General features: G+C 47.3%; 1 pseudogene; it reads left to right on the top strand.

Annotated features, from left to right (window-relative positions):
• Positions 1-1,160: 1,160 nt before the first annotated feature.
• LOC131817669 (leukocyte immunoglobulin-like receptor subfamily A member 6) lies at positions 1,161-6,820 on the top strand (annotated as a pseudogene).
• The last annotated feature ends 5,335 nt before the right edge of the window (positions 6,821-12,155 follow it).

The raw sequence follows: 12,155 nt of genomic DNA, 5'->3' as shown, positions 1-12,155 counted from the left end.
CACACAGAAGCAGAAATCATATTTGACCACCCTCAACTGGACTCCAGGCTCTGCTGGTCACTCAGCTTTTGTCTCTGTTTCTGCTGTGGTCCCTCCCAATTCCCAAACTCTTCTTTCATATTTCCTACAAAATGTTATTGTAAACCATTTAGAAACATCACCAACAGCATTTCTCAGCTGTAGGGACGCATAGGGTCTCGAGGGTGTTTATCTCTGGTCTGCCCTGATTGAGGAGTCTGACACATGGGCTTCTTGTGTCTCATCCACACCCCTCTTAATCAGGTCAGGAAACTATCAATGACTGACTGCACCCACGTGCAAGGTCCCCCTGACCCCACAACCACTTTGAGTGGGGTTCAGGGCAGCATGCTACAGACCAGGTGATGTGCACAAGGTCTCCAGGGCAGTGGACACGGCAGTAGTATTCACATGAGAATCAGCTTTTTTCCCCCAAATCACAGCACTCACCCATGAATTGCTCCCTACAGCTCAGGGAGAGGACACCAGATGTGGGGAGGATGTCTCTGTCCCTGGATCAAGGGATAGAGGAGCCAGCCCAGACTCAGAGTTGTGCTCCCAGGAAGGGGAAGTGGACAGTGTCAGAGGAAAATAGAGAAGTCCACAGAGGCTGTGCAGAAAGAAAGCCCACGCTCCAGGGCCAGGAGAGGGGCTTCTACTTTCCTTCCCTATTTGCCCCTATTTCTCCTCTGGCCTCATTGCCACCATGATTTCATCCTGAGCCGAGCAGATTTGTCATAGGTATGTCGGTGCTGACATGACCTCCACAGGGCAGCAGGAACCCACATCCTTTGCAGCATTCCTGGGGTCTGGGGAACATTGCCATGGTGGGGACCCCGGATGTGCTGAAGAAGAAGGAAACCAAATGGGCTACCTCTGGTAGGGAAGGACCTGCCCTGGTCCCCTCACCTGGATGGGGCGCCTCAGGAAGCCTCAGGGTCCACCTGCCGCACCATCATGGACACCAGAGCTAGGCTGGGTCTCGGGAGGGACTGTTCCCCTCCTGTGGGACTGCTGATGTGACAACCCTGTGACAGGCAGGACAGGCCTGCCCGTGGTCACACCCTGTGTGTCTGTTGGTTCCGTGATCACAGTGGGGCCTCCGTCTGCACAGCCAGAACCAGGGAGAGGAGACGCCATGACCCCCCATCCTCACTGCCCTGCTCTGTCTTGGTGAGATATGAGGAGGGGAGGGGACACCCTAGTCTGGGAGGAAACTGCTCCACAGTTAGACCCTGGTCTCTCCCAGGCCCCAGGCTCATGAGGCTCTAGGACAGGAGGGGTTCTGCAAGGATTCAGGGCAAACCTCTCACAGGGACTCTCTTCTAGGGCTGAGTGTGGGCCCCAAGACCAGAGCGCAGACAGGTGAGTCTGTCCCCAGGGTTCTAGTCCCACCTCCTCAGTGGGGACAACAGTCACCCACCAGGCAACGGGGGATGGAGAATAGAAGTTCTGGACTGACCGAGGGGAATGTCTGGGAGTTTGAGGCTGAGCTGAGACCTGGGGGTGGGGAAGGTCTCTGTCCCAGCCTCTGTTTCCTTCCAGGGACTCTCCCCAAACCCACCATCTGGGCTGAACCAGGCTCTGTGATGCCCTGGGGGACACCTGTGACCATCTGGTATCAGGGGAGCTTGGAGGCCCAGGAGTACCACCTGCGTAAGAGGGAGAGTCAAGGACCTGGGACAGAGAGAAGACACTGGATCCTGGGAACAAGGCCAACTTCTCCATCACACACATGACAGATGTACATGCAGGAAGATATCACTGTAACTACTTCAGTCCCACCGGCTAGTCAGAGTACAGTGCCCCCTGGAGCTGGTGGTGACAGGTGTGAGCCCACTCAGTGTCTCAGACTCAGGCTTTGCCCTAAGGGAGGGGGTGGTCTCTCAGGGGTCTCCCTCTCACAGCCCAGCCTGGGGATAATGTGGGGGTTCTGAGCCCCATTTCACATGTCGCCCTCCTCCTCTCCTAGGATCCCAGGGCAAACCCAGCCTCTCAGCCCTGCCCAGTCCTGTCGTGACCTCAGGAGGGGACGTGACCCTCCAGTGTGCCTCACGGATGGGATTCCATGGGTTCGTCCTGATGAAGGAAGGAGAGTGTCAGTCCTCCTGGACCCTGAACTCCCAGCCAGCCCCCCGTGGGTGGACTCAGGCCCTATTCCCTGTGGGCCCTGTGACCTTCAGCCGCAGGTGGAGGTTCACATGCTACAGCTATTACAGCAACATCCCCCTAGTGTGGTCAGACCCCAGTGACCCCCTGGAGCTGCTGGTCTCAGGTAAGAATGTCGGACTGGTGCCTCATTCCTGTTCTGAGGCACCAGACAGGTTAATGGGGACTCTTCTCTCAGGGGAGCTCCAATGAGAGTGTGGGTGAGGGGACCACGGGGACTCACAGGTCAGTCACTGAAGGTGATGGACAGTGAGACCTGGGGGTCAGGACGGGAGAAGGGAGGTTTGGAGAGAAGCCACCCCTGCCATCCAGGGCTGGTCTCTCCCAGGTGTGTCGGGGAAGCCCTCCCTCCTGATCCAGCAGGGCCCTGTTGTGACCTCTGGACAGAGCCTGACTCTCCAGTGTCGCTCTGATGTCGGCTATGACAGATTCGCTCTATTGAAGGATGGAGCATGTGGCCCTCCCTAGCAGCTTGGCTGGCAGCCCCAGGCTGGGCTCTCTGGAGCAGACTTCCCCCTGGGCCCGGTGAGACCTGCTCTCAGAGGCCGGTACACGTGCTATGGTGGACACACAGTCTCTTCCGAGTGGTCGGCCCCCAGTGACCCCCTGGACATCCTGCTCGCAGGTGAGGGCTCACAGCGTTAGTTAGGACCCCAGACTCTGCACAGGTCCTGCTGGGGAGCTCAGGTGGTGGTGGTCTGGACCAGGGGTGGAGGCTCCCCAGGGAGGGGGGGTGATGGGAAGGGACAGACTCAGAGGACACAGACTCAGTTCAGAGCAAGGGCTGGACAGCCCCTCACCCGCCCATCCTCTCTCTAGGACAGCTGCCCCACACACCCTCCCTCTCGGTGCAGCCAGGACCAATGGTGGCCCCATGAGAGAATGTGACCCTGCTGTGTCAGTCACGGAGCCCTGTGGACACTTTCCTTCTGTCCAAAGAGGGGACAGCCAATCACCTGCTAAGTCTTATATCACAGTACTGAGCTGGGCAGCACCAGGCTGAATTCTCCATGAGTCCTGTGACCTCAGTCCACAGGGGGACCTACAGATGCTATGGCTCTGCCAGCACCTCCCCCTACCTGTTGTCCCAGCCCAGTGACCCCCTGGAGCTACTGGTCTCAGGTGAGGGACCCTGACCCTGTGCTGTCTGAGCTCTGTCAGCTCAGGACACACGTCTCAGGAAAGCCTGACACAGTAACACATGTGGGGGTCACGGGGGCTCCACAGAGGAGAGTCCTGCCTTGGAGAGGTTGGGAAGATCCACAGTGTGCACCCGGGGTCCCCCATCCTTCAGTCTCAGCAGAGTAAGGAGTAGTGGCTGCATGGGGGGTGAGCGAGGATGATGGTGAGTGAACAGCACCTCCCACTCACTTCCTGTCCCTCCATAGCAGAATCCGATCCATGGTGTCAGCCCTACGGGGCACTCTCCTGGACAAAAACCTCCCCACCTGCGGGCACTGCTCTGCTGCCCACCCCGTGCTCTCCTGGGGGCCTCCATGCCCCTTGGTGCACACCTGAGACCCAGGAGGGTAGATCCCTGCTCACGGGAGTCCCATGGAGGATGCACCCCATGTCTATCTGCACTGGTGTCCACTCTGCGTTGTGTGTGGCCCCTGGCCCAGTGTCCCTGTGTCTGCTTCTCACACCTTCTAGAGAAGCACCTGTAGATGACAACAAAGGGAACTCAGGTAACAGGGACACCAGACTCAGAAACCAGTCCTCCTTCTCCTGTGTGCATTGGGGTTAGATGGATTCACAGAGTTCTTGTGGGGCACAAGCTCTGGGCACTCCCGGGTCTTAGCATGTTTTCAACAAGTCTCATTTATTTTTTGTTCATTTATTTATTATTTATTTGTTTACTTACTTATGTAGCTCTTCTTCCCATCTCCATCCACACTGCATGCAAGCAATAACAGTGTTCCTATGACCCAGTGCCTGACCGTCACCTTTTGTGGATACATATTTATATGTCTGTTCTAGATGTGTGCACACAGATCTCTCTCTCTCTCTCTCTCTCTCTCTCTCTCTCTCTGTCTCTCTCTCTCTCTCTCTCTGTGTGTGTGTGTGTGTGTGTGTGTGTGTGTGTGTGTCTGTCTGGCACTGTGGGTATCTGTAAGTAAATGAAGAATGAATGAATGAATGAACACATCCAAGGAGGAATACTGTAGGTACAGAAGAAAGTGCAGACCCTGAAGGAAGGGAGCTGGTTGACATGGAGGGACAGGGACCTGACCCCAGACATCAGGCCCCTCTGTGCTCCTGAAAGTCAGGAGCCCCTGGCACCAAGCCCTCATCCATGGATGCAGCTGGAACCTCAGCTACTCAATAAGTGGGAACTGTTATCTACAGGGACATGAGCCCAGGAGGTCTTGTGTCCCAGACTGAGTAGAGAACATGCGAGGACATGATGATTTCTGTGCTGGGAGGCCATTTTTCTCTGCAACCCTGAGCTGGTGGGGCACAGCCAGAATCTATCCTGAGTAACTCAGAAGCAGAGTCTGAAATCAAAGAGAACAAGGAGGCTGAAGAAATCCAGTGAGGAGAGCAGAGGAAAGCCCCCTAGTGCAGAGAAGGGCTAGTTCAGGAACTGTACAAAAACCACATAGTGACAGACTGAGGGATAGAGATACAGAGCAGAGGACAGGCTGGACGGGGGTCTCTAGCTCCTTCCATCTGCTTCCATCTTCCTGCAGAAGCAGCTGGCACCATTAGCCCACCCCAAAACAACCCAGACCCAAGCAGTGGAGAGTAGGAGAAATTCTCAGTGATGGGGCTTGTATGGAGGGGGTGTCCTGTCTGGGAAAGCAGGTCCCCTGGGTGGACATGCAGGATATGGGTCCTCTCTGACCTCTGCAACCTCTCTGTCCTCATTTCTAGCCTCGGATCCCAGAGATTACACGGTGGAGAATCTGACCCACATGGGCATAGCTGTCTTGATCCTGGTGGTCCTTGGGAGTCTGCTGCTAGAGGCTCAGCACAGCCAGAGAAGGACTCCAGACACAGCCAGGAGCTAAACACGAGGGGGAACAAAGCCACCATTCCATGTGGCAGAGCTGTGGGCATGCATCCCGGGTGCCCAGAGGGATCTGTAGGAAAGCCTACAGCTCACACTCACTGATCTATCTGCTGACAACATCCAGGGGGAGCATGGTTCAGGTGCAGGACATGTCTGGGCTGCTCCCTGTCCGGGACTCCCCCGCTGTGACCTGTGGTGCTTTCCCTCCTGCATTGTTGGACATCCTTGACTGCCCCTTCTTTCCTCATCCCTGTCATTTAAGGGTTACACAGCGGGGCTGGTTCATACCTTCCTACAGCCGCAGCTCTGGTCCACCTTCGTGGGATTTATTTTCCTTCACTTTCCATTTCCACCTTCCCTGATGTCCACTATTGTCCTCCATCCCTTCAGCCCAAATCACAGACTCTGTTTTCATAAGTAAATAAGTGGGTGAAAATTTGGACCATGTTGTAGCAGATGAATCCCAAACCATTCCCTGAACCCTTTCTGGACTCACAGAGCTCCTCTGTCCTCATCTGGTGACACCTGGTGGAATATTCCAGAAACACCATCAGTTTGAGTGAGCTCAGGGGCGTTTGAGGTGTAGCCAGGGGGGGAGCTGCTACACTGACTCTATGGATTAAATGTGTGTGTGTGTGTGTGTCTGTGTGTTTTAAGTTGTGATTCATAGTATTTGCCCATATCTTTGGTGTAAACACTCCCATCATGGGCAACATCAAGGAGCCGTGTGAACGCACTGTGCGCCCAGGTGGGAGTCATGGATACACTGTCTTCATGAGTGTGTGTGATCCAGCTGTGGTCACCTCACTGGTGATCTCAAGGTGCACGTGTGCCTCCCTGTATTGTAAACATCCTGGTATTTTCCAGCTCAGTGTAATGCCACGGTTTCAGGGAACTGTGACACACAAAATCCTACTACAACCACAGGACAGGCAAGAGAACACAATGGCAATATCCATCGTTGGAGAAAATACTGTGTACTTAGAACTTCAGTACATTCCTGATAGGCGTATAAATTGCTAAGACCAAGTTGGGGATCAGATCAGAATCACCTGGTGAAAGCAAGGGTGCAGCTCTGCCCCAGGAGTCCACACCCTAGAGGAAACCATGTGTGTAGGCATGGGCACCTGTGGGAGAATATTGACAAGTGTGTTGCTCAGTGTAGACACAAACCATAGAGTTCAATCCCACATAATTAGTATTTAATGGCAAATGCGGAATGGGATGTTTTAAGGTTGAAAAATCACAAACTTAAACCACCAGCAATGTACAGATCAATTTCATTCTCTACATCGTGTATAGGAAAGCATGTTCATGAAGAGATCAGTCATTTAAAAAAAAATTAATTAATTTATTTTTTTCAGCATAACAGTATTCATTGTTTTTGTACCACACCCACTGCTCCATGCAATCCATGCCCTCTCTAATACCCACCACCTGGTTCCCCCAACCTCCCACTCCCCGCCCCTTCAAAACCCTCAGATTGTTTTTCAGAGTCCATAGTCTCTCATGATTCACCTCCCTTTCCAATTTCCCTCAACTCCCTTCTCCTCTCCATCTCCCCTAGTCCTCCATGCTATTTGCTATGCTCCACAAATAAGTGAAACCATATGATAATTGACTCTCTCTGCTTGACTTACTTCATTCAGCATAATCTCTTCCAGTCCCGTCCATGTTGCTACAAAAGTTGAGTATTCATCCTTTCTGATGGAGGCATAATACTCCACAGTGTATATGGACCACATCTTCCTTATCCATTCGTCCATTGAAGGGCACCTTGGTTCTTTCCACAGTTTGGCGACCGTGGCCATTGCTGCTATAAATATTGGGGTACAGATGGCCCTTCTTTTCACTACATCTGTATCTTTGGGGTCAATACCCAGTAGTGCAATTGCAGGGTCATAGGGAAGCTCTCTTTTTAATTTCTTGAGGAATCTCCACACTGTTCTCCAAAGAGGCTGCACCAACTTGCATTCCCACCAACAGTGTAGGAGGGTTCCCCTTTCTCCACATCCTCTCCAACATATGTAGTTTCCTGTCTTGTTAATTTTGGCCATTCTAACTAGTGTAAGGTGGTATCTCAATGTGGTTTTAATTTGAATCTCCCTGACCAGTCATTTTTTTTTTTTTTTTTTTTTTTTTTTTTTTTTTTTTTTTTTGTTTTTTTTTGTTTTTTTTTTTTGTTTTTTTTTATAAACATATATTTTTATCCCCAGGGGTACAGGTCTGTGAATCACCAGGTTTACACACTTCACAGCACTCACCAAAGCACATACCCTCCCCAATGTCCATAATCCCACCCCCTTCTCCCAAACCCCCTCCCCCCGGCAACCCTCAGTTTGTTTTGTGGGATTGGGAGGGAGACAAACCATAAGTGACTCTTAATCTGACCAGTCATTTTTTAAGCACAACTGACTAACTTCAACCCCATAAATAATGGGAGGAAAAGCTTCCCATAATCCATTATGGCGGTAAATCCTACAAATGCCTGAGCTACGTATAGGTCCGTCTTTAAGAATCTGTCTGTTCTTCCTTATGGACTCGCTTTCTGTCCTACCAGACCATCATCCTGAGCAGCTGGGAGGAACCTCAGTTCCAGCTCATTCCTCATCTGTCCCATCTCTAATCTCTGAGAGTTCAGGGCAGATAACTGTGTGCAAGGGTGCTGGTCTCCAGGGTCAGAATTCTCTCCACTCCATTCCTAGATGGAAACTTATAAGGGGCTTGACCTTGAAAACAGATACAGAACCCCTAGACCTTAGTGTTGTATTAAAAAGTGGAAATAGGATACCTGAGTGGCTCAGTGGGTTAAGCCTCTGCCTTCGCCTCAGGTCATGATCTCAAGGTCCTGGGATCGAGGCCCATAGGGGCTCTCTGCTCAGCAGGGACCCTGCTTTCCCCTTTCTCTCTCTACCTGCCTCTCTGCTTGCTTGTGATCTCTCTCTGTCAAATAAATAAATAAAATATCTTTAAAATATATATAAAATTAAAAAATTTTTTTTAAAGTAGAAATGACTTTTGGGTGGCAGAGAGCTTCCAACACAGGAAAACCTCTAATGACAATCCCTGGAATAATTCTTGCCCCACAGCTAATAGTTCCTTCCCTTATGGATCTTACTTCTGGAGAGAGAAGAGTGGGGCCTGTGAGGAAAGACCCCCATTTCCTCCGGGGTTCACCATGCACGAGTGTCCTAGATATGCTGACCTATTTCCATGGCAATGACAATATGGCCCTCTACACCTCTACACCTGCAGGAAGAGAAATGCTCTGAGCTTGACGATAACCAGGCTCCATGAGATCCCAGAATAAGCCAGCAGGCCCCAAGCAATGACTGTGGGCATTGCAAATGACCCCAACAGAAAGTGCCCCTGGCGAGTGGAGTTGTCAGGTCAGGGTCCTGTGTCTCCACCTGAAGCTCATCTTCCCCTTGTGACCTGAAGTACATTAGGGACCAGACCTGGGTCATGGTGCTGCTGATTCTCACAGTAGCCCCACAAACAAATCTCTGTATGCTGTTCCACACCCTTCAGATAACAAGGTGACATGCACTTTTAAGTGCAACAAACAGTTTAGTTCTCCCATAAACCTCAGCGGGACATTAGCAATACCATTGTCATTCGGGAGAATGGTTTTCCCATCAAAATCCAAAATTTCTTGGTGAAAAACACATCCACAGGGTTTGGGGGAGGCCAGGTGTTGCTTGTTTAGTAACTCAAGCCCAGAGAGATGAGTTAACTCTTGAAGGAAATGAGATTGAACTTGTATCAAATTCAGCTGCTTCCATTCAGTAAGCCAGAAGAGTTAAAATGAAGGATTACCAAAAAATGTTTGGGTGGTATCTATATTTCTGAGAAAAGAACAGCTCAGCAGGCTGGTGAACAAGATCTAAGTTGTCCCGCTACAGAAACTGCGAGATGCCAGATGATTTTTCAGACTTATTTGTAATACTTTATTTTTTATTGTTATTTTTTATTGTGTTATATTAGTGACAACCATAACACAATATTTGTGATATTTGAAAGATACAATAAAAGCTGAATTGATGTCGAGGGAGAGGAACCAATCTCATTTATAATAACATCAATAATAAAATATTTGGTAATAAATTTAGCCAAGGAGGTGAGAGCTATACCCTGAAAACTGTAAGACTTTTGATGAAAGAAAATGAAGAAGACACAAACAAATGAAAGATGTCCCATGTTTATGGGTCAGAAAAATACTATTGTTAAAGTATCTCTATCGCCTGTATTATATAGATATGCATTGTAGCCAGATATCTATAATAATGAGAATGGATAAATACATGTTGGTATATTCATGCAAGAAATACTATATTGCAGTCCAGAACAATGAAATGGAGCTATAAAAATTATTATGGGATAAAAATATATGTTTATAAAAAAAAAAAAAAGACATTTAAAAAAAAAAAATTGTTATGTGTATAGCCTAGCAATATAAACTGAAACACAAAAAAGGCGGCACGTGTTGTGATTAGCACTGGAAATTATACACAGCTAATGAACCACTGAACTCTACCTCAAAAACTAATGGTGTACTATATGTTGGCTAACTGAACATAATAAAAAATATGCAAAAGCTGACAATTTTAAAAATGTGAAACAACTGTATATGCATATATGGACAGGAGAGACTGTGGACTCTGAGAAGCTAAACTGAGGGGTTTGGAGGGGAAGAGGAGGGGGGATGGGTGAGCCCAGTGGTAGGTTCTAAGGAGGGCATGGATTGCATGGAGCACTGGGTGTGGTGCATAAACAATGAATTCTGTTAAACTGAAAAGAAATTAAATTTTTAAAAAGACGTAAAAAAAAAACTTAGCCCTTGGTGTTGTACATAAACAATGAATCTTAAAACACTGAAAAAATAAAATAAAATTTTTTAGAAACCCATTTATTGAAAAGACTGTCTTTTTTCCACTGTATATTTTTTTCTTGTTTTGTCGAAGATATTTGACCATAGAGTTGAGGGTCCATATCTGGGCTCTCTACTCTGTTCCACTGGTCTATGTGTCTGTTTTTATGCCAGTACCATGCTGTCTTGGTGATCACAGCTTTGTAGTAAAGCTTGAAATCAAGTAACGTGATGCTGCCCGTTTAATTTTTGTTTTTCAACAATTCCTTAGTTTCTTCAATAAATGGTGCTGCGAAAACTGGACAGCTAAATGTAGAAGAATGAAACTCAACCATTCTCTTACACTGTACACAAAGATAGACTCAAAATGGATAAAAGACCTCAATGTGAGACAGGAATCCATCAGAATCCTAGAGGAGAACCTAGGCAGTAACCTCTTCGATATCAGCCACAGCAACTTCTTTCAAGATATGTCTCCAAAGGCAAAGGAAACAAAAGCGAAAATGAGCTTTTGGGACTTCATCAAGATCAGTCTCAGTCTGTTTACTGTATGTGAACTTAGTTATACTTAGTAAGCACCACTTGCTAAAATAGAGACAACAATATATACCTCCTTGTGTTACTGGAACAATTTTATAAAATTATTATATAGAGCAAATAACCATATATCTGACATCTCACAAACATTTAATTAGCCTTTGTTTTTATTGCTATGAAAATATCTTTTTTTTTAAACTTCTGAATATTTTATTTTATTTTATTTTATTTTTATTTTTTATTTTTTATAATCATATATTTTTTATATACATATATTTTTATCCCCAGGTCTGTGAATCACCAGGTTTACACACTTCAGTGGGTAGAAGAATAAATGAAACAAGATGGGATTGGGAGGGAGACAAACCATAAGTGACTCTTAATCTCACAAAACAAACTGAGGGTTGCCGGGGGGAGGGGGTTGGGGAGAAGGGGGTGGGATTATGGACATTGGGGAGGGTATGTGATTTGGTGAGTGCTGTGAAGTGTGTAAACCTGGTGATTCACAGACCTGGGGATAAAAATATATGTATATAAAAAATATATGATTATAAAAAATAAAAAATAAAAAAAAATAAAATAAAATATTCAGAAGCTATGAAAATATCTTAAAAAATACATGTGCTATGATTTCTTAAAAAAAAAAAAAAGATCAAAATCTCCTGCACAGCAAAGGAAACAGTCAACAAAACAAAGAGGCAACCCTCTTTGTTGGGAGAATATATTTGCAAATGACAGTACAGACAAAAGGTTGATATCCAGGATCTATAAAGAACTCCTGAAACTCAACACACACAAAACAGATAATCATATCAAAAAATGGGCAGAAGATATGAGCAGACACTTCTCCAATCAAGACATACAAATGGCTATCAGACACATGAAAAAATGTTCATCATCACTAGCCCTCAGGGAGATTCAAATTAAAACCACATTGAGATATCACCTTACACCAGTTAGAATGGCCAAAATTAACAAAACAGGAAACAATATGTGTTGGAGGGGATGTGGAGAAAGGAGAACCCTCTTCCACTGTTGGTGGGAATGCAAGTTGGTGCAGCCACTTTGGAGAACAGTGTGGAGATTCCTCAAGAAATTAAAAATAGAGCTTCCCTATGACCCTGCAATTGCACTCCTGGGTATTGACCTCAAAGATACAGATGTAGTAAAAAAAAGGGCCATTTGTACCCCAATGTTTATAGCAGCAATGGCCATGGCTGCGAAACTGTAGAAAGAACCAAGATGCCCTTCAACGGGCGAATGAACAAGGAAGATGTGGTCCATATACACTATGGAGTATTATGCCTCCATCAGAAAGGACGAATACCCAACTTTTGTAGCAACATGAACTGGACTGGAAGAGATTATGCTGAGTGAAATAAGTCAAGCAGAGAGAGAGTCAATTATCAAAAGGTTTCACTTATTTGTGGAGCATAACGAATAGTATGGAGGACAAGGGGAGATGGAGAGGAGACAGGAGTTGAGGGAAATTGGAAGGGGAGGTGATCCATGAGAGACTATGGACTCTGAAAAACAACCTGAGGG

The sequence above is a fragment of the Mustela lutreola genome, chromosome 16 (genome assembly GCF_030435805.1).
Source record: "Mustela lutreola isolate mMusLut2 chromosome 16, mMusLut2.pri, whole genome shotgun sequence".
Taxonomy (NCBI): domain Eukaryota; kingdom Metazoa; phylum Chordata; class Mammalia; order Carnivora; family Mustelidae; genus Mustela; species Mustela lutreola.
The sequence above is the reverse complement of the archived record's forward strand: the minus strand, read 5'-3'. Positions and strand labels throughout refer to the sequence as shown.